Source organism: Triticum aestivum, chromosome 2D, assembly GCF_018294505.1.
Source record: "Triticum aestivum cultivar Chinese Spring chromosome 2D, IWGSC CS RefSeq v2.1, whole genome shotgun sequence".
Taxonomy (NCBI): domain Eukaryota; kingdom Viridiplantae; phylum Streptophyta; class Magnoliopsida; order Poales; family Poaceae; genus Triticum; species Triticum aestivum.
In genome coordinates, this window is record NC_057799.1 from 409,526,669 (window position 1) to 409,537,113 (window position 10,445).

Below are 10,445 nucleotides of genomic sequence, written 5' to 3' on the forward strand. Positions count from 1 at the left end.
ACAGTTCGCCTTGAATAAAACTCCTCCAGCATGGCCCAACCTTGGTTTTACCAGTTGCTACCTAAGCCTTTTCCCCCGGGTTTTCGCGAGCCCGAGGGTCATCTTATTTTAACCCCCCCGGGCCAGTGCTCCTTCGAGTGTTGGTCCAAACTGAGCAGACTGCGGGGCCACCTCCTGGAAACTCGAGGTCTGGTTTTACTCGTAGGATGTCTCATCCGGTGTGCCCTGAGAACGAGATATGTGCAGCTCCTATCGGGATTTGTCGGCACATTCGGGTGGCTTTGCTGGTCTTGTTTTACCATTGTCGAGATGTCTTGTAAACCGGGATTCCGAGACTGATCGGGTTTTCCGGGAGAAGGTTTATCCTTCGTTGTCCGTGAGAGCTTATGATGGGCTAAGTTGGGACACCCCTGCAGGGTAATATCTTTCGAAAGCCGTGCCCGCGGTTATGAGGCAGATGGGAATTTGTTAATGTCCGGTTTTAGACAACTTGTCACTTGACCCAATTAAAATACACCAAGTGCGTGTGTAGCCGTGATGGTCTCTTCTCGGCGGAGTCCGGGAAGTGAACACGGTCTGTGTTATGTTTGACGTAAGTAGGTGTTCAGGACCTCTTCTTGGTCATTGCTAGATGACGCTCGTTCCATTGCTTCTCTTCTCGCTCTCATTTGCGCAAGTTAGCCACCATATATGCTTTTGCCGCTGCAGCTCCACCTCTTTGCACCTCTTTGTCCTATAAGCTTAAATAGTCTTGATCTCGCGGGTGTGAGATTGCTGAGTCCCCGTGACTCACAGATACTTCCAACACCAGTTGCAGGTGCCGACGATGCCAGTGCAGATGATGGCGTCGATCTCAAGTGGGAGTTCGACGAGGAACGTGGTCGTTACTATGTGTCTTTTCCTGATGATCAGTAGTGGTGCCCAGTTGGGACGATCGGGGATCTAGCATTTGGGGTTGTCTTATTTTCATCTGGATTTTGACCGTAGTGGGTCTATATGATTGTATTTTGGATGATGGATGATGATATTCATGTATTGTGTGAAGTGGCGATTGTAAGCCAACTCTTTATCCCATTCTTGTTCATTACATGGGATTGTGTGAAGATGACCTTTCTTGCGACAAAACCACTATGCGGTTATGCCTCTAAGTCGTGCCTCGACACGTGGGAGATATAGCCGCATCGTGGGCGTTACACCTAGGCGGTCTCAACCTGCCCTGTCGCTCCGCCACAAAGATCCACTTGCGGATACTCCTACGAGCCGACCCGACTTTAGCCACCACCTGTGTCATGTATAGAGTATATAAGTATATACCCGTGATCACCGCCCAGGTGATCACGGCCCGATAGTATAGCACAGCAGACGGACAAGAATGTAGGGCCACTGATGGAAAACTAGCATCCTATACTAAGCATGTAGGATTGCAGGTAAAGGTAACAACAGTAGTAGCAAGGACAGGCTATGCATCAGGATAGGATTAACGGAAAGCAGTAACATGCTACACTACTCTAATGCAAGCAGTATAGAGAAGAATAGGAGAAATCTGGTGATCAAGGGGGGGGCTTGCCTGGTTGCTCTGGCAAGTAGGAGGGGTCGTCAACTCCGTAGTCGAACTGGGCAGCAGCAGCGTCGGTCTCGTAGTCTACCGGAGAGAAGAGGGGGAAGAAACAGTAAATACAATGCAAACATAAGCATGACGATGCGTGACATGACATTGAGCGGTGCTAGGTGTGCCCTAACGCGACAGTAGGTGGTACTGGCGAAGGGGGGAACATCCGGGAAAGTATTCCCGATGTTTCGCATTTTCGGACAGACGGACCGGAGGGGAAAAGTTCCATGTTCGCTATGCTAGGAACGTGTGGCTGACAAATGGACTACGTATTCGGATTCGTCTCGTCGTTCTGAGCAACTTTCATGTTCAAAGTTTTTCCATCCGAGCTACGGATTATTTTATATGATTTTCTAAAGATTTAATTATTTTCTGGAATTATTTAATTTAACAGAAAAGGAATATGACGTCAGCATGACGTGATGATGACCTCAACAGTCAACAGAGCGGCTGACCAGGTCAAACTGACCAGTGGGTCCTACCTGTCATAGACAGTGGACTAACAGAAGTTTAAACTAACTAAATTTAGATTAGTTAACTACTGGGCCCACCTGTCAGTGTCTAATTAACTAAACTAATTAGTTTTAATTATTAAAATGTTTTAATTAGAGGATTAAGAGGTGGGACCCGCACGTCAGTCTCACTGGGCAGCCCAGTCAGCAGTTGACCCGGTCAACTGGGCCAACCGGGCTCCTGGGGCCACCAGGCAGTGACCCTGCTGGACCCCAGTGGCAGGCCACGTCGGCGGCCGGCGCCGGAGCGACTCCGGCGACCAAAACAACGGCGGCCCCTCGCCGGAGTTGGCCGGAATCGCGCTACGGGGCTCGGGGAGGAGCGGGGCTAGGTGCGTTCGAACGAGCTCACAGCGCCGCGTCCAGTGGTGGCCGTAGCATCGCCGGACTTGGCCAGAATCGGCACCGGCGAGCGGCAGAGGCGGCGGCGTGCACGGGTGTTCGACAACAACGGAGCTGCGGCGCGCAAGCGAGCAAACGGAGAGGCTGGGGGGTTTCTACGCGGCGTGGGGAGTGCAACGGGGTTGAGCCCGTGACCAAAAGGTCACCGGAGCCTTGCCGGCGGCGAGCTCCGTGGTGGTGCGTTCGGGCTCTCATCAGGGATGGCGTTAGGAGGCACGGGAGGGAGCGTGCGTAGGCGCGTTGGGCTCCTAGGAACCCCAGGAGCACGATGCGGCGCTCGGCCGCATGTGAAGGTGACCATGGCCACGGCGCCAAGCTCGTCGGCGGCAACGCGCTCGGGCGACGGCGGGCGAGCTAGCTAGGAGGCGCGCGAGAGCGAGGAGAAAGCGGGGGCTCACCGAGCGGCACACACGGTGGCCCTTGGGAGGTTTAGTAGCTGCAGAGTCGTCGCCGGAGTTGGTGAATAGCGGCGGCGAAGCTTGTCGGAGTAGAGGAAGAAGGCGGCGGCGTCATGGGCGTTGCGGTGGCTCCGAGCTCCAACGGGGTGCACCAGTCGAAGCAGCGGACGACGGCGGACCTTGGGGACACAGTGGAGCGGCGAGGTGGGCACAGTGGCCGTGGCTAGGCCGGAGCCATGGCGGCGGTGGCGCTCGGATGCGGTGGGGAAGGAGGGAGCGGCGTGGATCTGAGGGGAGAGGGAGAGGCGTAGTGACCGAGGGCGAGAGCAGGGTGAGTGGGAGGAGGAACCGAGGAGGCGGGGGCATGGCGACCTTATCCCCTCCTCGACGCCGGCGAGGGGGTCCGGCGGGGACGTGCCCCTGTTCCGACCCTGGTTGGGGGAACAGAGAAGGGGAGGGAGCGACCGAGGGAGGCGGGCTGGCTTGCTGGGCCAGCTGGCTCGGGTGGGCCGAAGCCCAAGTGGGGCAGGGGCTTTCTCTCTCTCTGCTTTTCCTTTTTCTTCCTTTTCTCTGTTTTTCTTTTCTGTTTATTTCACTTTAAAATACTTAGGCACTTTCTAAAAAAATGTTTTCTCCACAATAATTACCAGTGTAATATTTGGCACCCACCGAACATTTTTGTTTTGACTTTTGAAAACTTTGGGTGTTTGTCACTAATTCATTTTTTTAAATTTGAAATGTTTTGAACTAACAGTTGATTAGCAACAGTAACAGAGATGACATGGCATCATCAAGAGAGTTTTACTGTAGCCTAATTATCCGGGCGTTACAGTGCGCCCCCTCTAGGGCCGGCCTCTCCCTCCCTCCTTTATATACGGGGGCAGGGGGCACCTCTAGACACAACAATTGATCTCTTGATCTCTTAGCCGTGTGCGGTGCCCCCTCCACCATAATCCACCTCGATAATATCGTAGCGGTGCTTAGGCGAAGCCCTGCGTCGGTAGAACATCATCATCATCACCACGCCATCGTGCTGACGGAACTCTCCCTCAAAGCTCGGCTGGATCGGAGTTCGAGGGACGTCATCGAGCTGAACGTGTGCTGAACTCGGAGGTGCCGTGCGTTCGGTACTCGAATCGTGAAGACGTACGACTACATCAACCGTGTTGTGCTAACGCTTCCGCTTTCGGTCTACGAGGGTACATGGACACACTCTCCCCTCTTGTTGCTATGCATCACCATGATCCTGTGTGTGCGTAGGAATTTTTTTTAAATTACTACGTTCCCCAACACTATTGACACTCTTTTGCAAAATTAATTTTATTTCTCTATTGCTAAGTTCAACTTGACCACTAGACTGAGGATGATATGGTGATGCAATTCTATGGTTAACATCATACTTGGCAAGCATTTTACGGAAAGCACCATGAATAAAGTGTGAACAACAATCAGTCATTAAATATCTAGGGACTCCAAACCTTGGGAAAATAACTTCTTTAAGCATTTTAATAGAGGTGTTGTGATCAGCACTACTAGTTGGAATAGCTTCTACCCACTTAGTAACATAATCAACAACAACAAAAATATGAGTATACCCATTAGAGGAAGGAAAAGGTCCCATGTAATAAAATCCCCAAACATCAAATGGTTCAACAACAAGTGAATAATTCATAAGCATTTCTTGACGCCTACCGATATTACCTATTCTTTGACATTCATCACAAGATAAGACGAACTTACGTGCATCCTTGAAGAGAGTAGGCCAATAAAACCCAGATTGCAATACCTTGTGAGCAGTTCTGTCTCCCGCATGATGTCCTCCATAAGCTTCGGAGTGACATTTCTGTAGGATTTGTCCCTGTTCATGTTCAGGTACACAACGTCTAATAATACCATCTACTCCTTCTTTATAAATATGTGGGTCATCCCAAAAGTAATGTCTTAAATCATAGAAGAATTTTTTCATTTGTTGGTATGTGAAACTAGGGGGTATGTATTTAGCAACAATGTAATTAGCATAGTCAGCATACGAAGGAGTGCTATTAGAAACATTAGCTAACACTGCTCATCAGGAAAGCTATCATTAATAGGTTGTGGGTCATCAAGAACATTCTCCAACCTAGACAAGTTATCAACTACGGGGTTCTCCACTCCTTTTCTATCAGTGATATACAAATCAAATTCTTGTAGCAAGAGAACCCATCGAATAAGCCTAGGTTTTGCATCTTTCTTTTCCATAAGATATTTTATTATAGCATGATCAATGTGAACAATTACTTTTGAATCTACAATATAGAATCTAAATTTATCACAAGCAAACACCACTGCTAGAAATTCTTTTTCAGTGGTAGCATAATTTCATTGAGCACTGTCTAGAGTCTTACTAGCATAGTGAATAACATTTAGTTTTTATCAATTCTTTGTCCTAGAACAGCACCAACAACATAATCACTAGCATCACACATAATTTCAAAAGGCAAGTTCCAATAAGATGGTTGAACAATAGGTGCAGAAATTAAGGCTTTCTTGGGTGTTTAGAAGGCTTCTAAACAATCATCATCAAAAGCAAAAGGAATATCCTTTTGCAAAAGATGTGTAAGAGGCCTAGAAATTTTAGAAAAGTCTTTGATAAGTCTCCTATAGAAACCAGCATGACCAAGGAAACTACGAATACCTTTGATATCTTTAGGACATGGCATTTTCTCAATTGCATCAACCTTAGCTTTGTCCACCTCAATACCTCTTTCAGAAATTTTATGGCCCAAAACAATACCTTTGTTAACCATAAAGTGGCACTTCTCCCAATTCAAGACAAGATTTGTTTGCTCACATCTCTACAAAACTCGATCAAGATTGCTTAAACAATCATCAAAAGACTTCCCATACACAGAAAAGTCATCCATGAAAACCTCAACAATCTTTTCACAAAAATCAAAGAATATAGCAGCCATACATCTTTGAAAGGTAGCAGGTGCATTGCATAAACCAAAAGGCATACGTCTATAAGCATAAGTTCCAAAGGGACAAGTAAAAGTGCTCTTTTCTTGATCAGGTTGAGAAACAGGTATTTGTAAAAAACAGAATATCCATCAAGGAAGCAAAAATGTGTGTGCTTAGAAAATGTTTCTAGCATTTGATCAATAAAAGGCATAGGTAATGATATTTTCTAGTTGCTTTGTTTAATTTTCTAAAATCAATTACCATTCTATAGCCTGTAACAATTCTTTGTGGAATAAGTTCATTCTTATCATTAGGAACAACAGTAATACCTCCCTTCTTAGGGACACAATGAACATGACTTACCCATTTACTATCAGCTATAGGATAGATTATACCTGCTTCCAGAAGTTTTAATATTTCCATTCTTACCACTTCTTTCATCTTCGGATTTAACCGACGTTGGTGATCAACAACGGGTATATCATCAGGTTCCATATTAATTTTATGCTGACATAGAGTGGTACTAATGCCCTTAAGATCATCAAGAGTATACCCGATAGTAGCTCGATGCTTCCTTAGAACTTTCAATAATCTTTCTTCTTCATGTTTTGAAAGGTTAGCACTAATAATAACAGGATATATTTTTTCTCATCAAGATAAGCATAATTCAAAGTGTCTGGCAATTGTTTTAATTTAAACACGGGATCACCTTTAGGTGGAGGAGGACCTCCTAGAGTTTCAATAGGCAAATTGTGTTTAAGCAGAGGACGATGTTCAAAGAAAATCTTATCTATTTCATTTCCTTCATGCATATGTAAATCACTTTCATGGTTTAGCAGATATTTTTCTAAAGTATTAGTATGAGGTACAACAATAGAAGCAAGACAAATAATTTCATCCTTACTAAGTAATTATTTTTATGAGGTTTTCTACTAAACTTGGAAAAATTAAACTCATGAGACTCATCACCAAAACTAACACCGACAGTTTGTTTCTCACAATCTATTTTAGCATTAATGGTGTTCAAGAAAGGTCTAGCAAAGATAATGGGACAAAAGTCATCTTGTGGGGAACCAAGAACAAGAAAATAAGTAGGGTATTTTATTTTCCCACACAAGACTTCAACATCTCTAACAATCCCAAGTGGTGTGATGGTGTCTCTATTAGCAAGTTTAATAGCAACATCTATGTCTTCTATCTCAGCGGGTGCTATGTCATTCATAATTTCTTGATATAAAGTAAAAGGAATAGCATTCACGCTAGCACCTATGTCGCATGAACCATGATAACACTGATCTCCTATCTTAACTGAGACAACAGGCATGCCGACAACAGGTCTATGTTTATCTTTTTCATCAGGTTTGGAAATTCTAGCAGCTTCATCACAGAAGTAAATAACATGCCCATCTATCTTATTGACCAGGAGATCCTTAACCATAGCAACACTAGGTTCTACCTTGATGTGTTCAGCTGGTTTGGGTGTTCTACTACAACTTTTGTTGACCATAGTTGAAACTTTAGCATGTCCCTCCATCCTAACAGGGAAAGGTGGTTTCTCAATGTAAGCAGTAGGAACAACTGGATCAACATTATAAATAATAGTTTCATCTTTAGCTATTACCGGTTCTTTAATTTCTTCTTTAATAGGTGGATGATATTTAAACCACTTCTCCTTGGGGAGATCAACATGAGTAGCAAAAGATTCACAAAAGAGGCTACTATCTCAGAGTCAAGTCCATATTTAGTGCTAAACTTTTGAAAAGCATCAGTATTCATAAAAGATTTAACACAATCAAACTTAAGCTTAATACCTGACTCTTTACCTTCGTCGAGTTCCCAATCTTTAGAGTTGCGTTTAATTCTTTCCAAAAGATCCCACCGGAATTCAGTAGTCTTCTTCATAAAGGAACCAGTACAAGAAGTATCGAGCATGGATCGATCATTATGAGAAAGCCGAGCATAAAAATTCTGAATAATAATTTCTCTTGAGAGCTCATTATTGGGGCATGAATATAACATTGACTTAAGCCTCCCCCAAGCTAGAGCGATACTTTCTCCTTCACGAGGCCACAAATTATATATATATAATTTCGATCACGATGAACTAGATGCATAGGATATTTTTTTTGGTGAAACTCCAATTTCAATCGATTCCAATTCCAAGATCCAATATCATCGCATAGCCTATACCATGCCAATGATTTTCCCTTCAAAGATAAAGGGAAAACCTTCTTCTTAGCTTCATCTCCAGGTAAACCTGCAACCTTAAACAATCCACAAATTTCTTCCACATATATCAAGTGCATATCAGGATGTTCGGTTCCATCTCCTGCATAAGGATTAGCTAGCAGTTGTTCTATCATACCCGAAGGAATTTCATATTCAATATTTTCAGTAGGTACAGTAGGTTGAGGGGTAACTAATTGTGGTTCTGGTCGAGGTGAAGATACCCTGAACAAACCCCACAAAGGATTGTTCTCCATAGTAACAAGTGACAAAAAATTTCAGCACGTAGTAACAATTTTTCCTTACCAATTTCCACTTACCAAGAGCGCTTCACTCCCCGGAAACGGCGCCAGAAAAGAGCCTTGATGACCCACAAGTATATGGGATTAATTGTAGTCTTTTCAATAACTAATAGTGTCGAACCCAACGAGGAGCAGAAGGAAATGACAAGTGGTTTTCAGCAAGGTAATGTCTGCAAGCGCTGAAATTGTAAGTAACAGAGTAGTTTGATAGCAAGATAATATGTAACAAGCAAGTAATGATAATAGTAGCAAAAGTGCAGCAAGGTAGCCCAATCCTTTTGAGGCAAAGGACAGGCCAAAACAGTCTCTTAATAAGCAAAGCGTTCTTGAGGGTACACGGGAATTTCATCTAGTCACTTTCATCATGTTGGTTCGATCCGTGTTCGCTACTTTGATAATTTGATATGTGGGTGGACCGGTGCTTAGGTGCTGTTCTTACTTGAACAAACCTCCTACTTATGATTAACCCCCTCGCAAGCATCCGCAACTATGAGAAAAGTATTAAGAATAAATTCTAACCATATCATTAAACTTTTGGATCCAATCGGTCCCTTACGGAATAGCGCATAAAGTAGGGTTTAAGCTTCTGTCACTCTCGCAACCCATCATCTAATAACTACTCCACAATACATTCCCTTAGGCCCAAATATGGTGAAGTGTCATGTAGTCGACGTTCACATGACACCACTAAGGGAATCACAACATACATACTATCAAAATATCGAACACATATCAAGTTCACATGATTACTTGCAACAAGATTTCTCCCGTGACCTCAAGAACAAAAGTAACTACTCACAAGTAATGAACATGCTCAAGATCAGAGGGGTATTAAATATCATAATGGATCTGAACATATAATCTTCCACCAAATAAACCATATCGTAATCAACTACAAGATGTAATCAACACTACTAGTCACCCACAAGCACCAATCTATAGTTCCGGTACAAAGATTGAACACAAGAGATGAACTAGGGTTTGAGATGAGATGGTGTTGTTGAAGATGTTGATGGAGATTGCCCCCCCCCCAACATGGGAGAGTTGTTGGTGATGATGATGACGATGATTTCCCCCTCCGGGAGGGAAGTTCCCCTGGCGGAATCGCTCCATCGGAGGGCAAAGGTGCTCCTGCCCAAGTTCCGCCTTGAGACGCCGGCGCTCCGTCCCGAAAGTCCTCCCCTTATTTTTTTTCTAGGTCAAAATGACGTATATACCAGAAGATGGGCACGGGAGGTGGGCTGGGCTAAGCACAACCCACCAGGGCGCGCCTGGCGGGAAAGGCGCGCCCTGGTGTCTTGTGCTCACCAGGTGGCCCCCCTTCGATAGTTATTTGCTGTAGTATTTGTTATTTATTCCATAAAAATTCCTTGTGAAGTTTCAGCTCATTTGGAGTTGTGCAGAATAGGTGGCCTGACGTAGCTTTTCCAGGTCGAGATTTCCAGCTGCCAGCATTCTCCCTCTTTGTATGTACCTTGCATATTATGAGAGAAAAGGCATTAGAATTACTCCAAAAAGCATTATTATGGATAAAAACATCATAAATAACAGTAGGTAAACATGATTCAAACTGGACGTAGCATGTGGTATGATGATATGGTATCCTCCTCTGAATGTTTCGAGTGGCTTAACTTGGCACATGTTCATGCACGTAGTTGAATCAAAACCAACATAGCCTCTATGATATTTATCTTCATGGTGTTCATATCCTAGTCATGCTAGTATCCAATGTTCATTCTGCATAATGCATGTGCATGACCATTTTTGCTCTCTAGCTGGCCGCTTCGCAACCTATTTGCTAGCCTTCGCTTGTACTAAGCGGAAATACTGCTTGTGCATCAAAATCCTGAAACCCGAGTTATTCCAGGTGAGTCCACCATACCTACCTATATGCGGTATTACCCTGCCGTTCTTAGTAAATTTGCATGTGCCACCTCTAAAAACTTCAAACAAATATCCTTTTTTGTGTGCCTGGATTGTTCATAGAGCGACCGGAGGTAGTCGGTATCTTCCATGCTAAGCAGGTTATTCTCATGATGAGTGTTTATTCACTCGT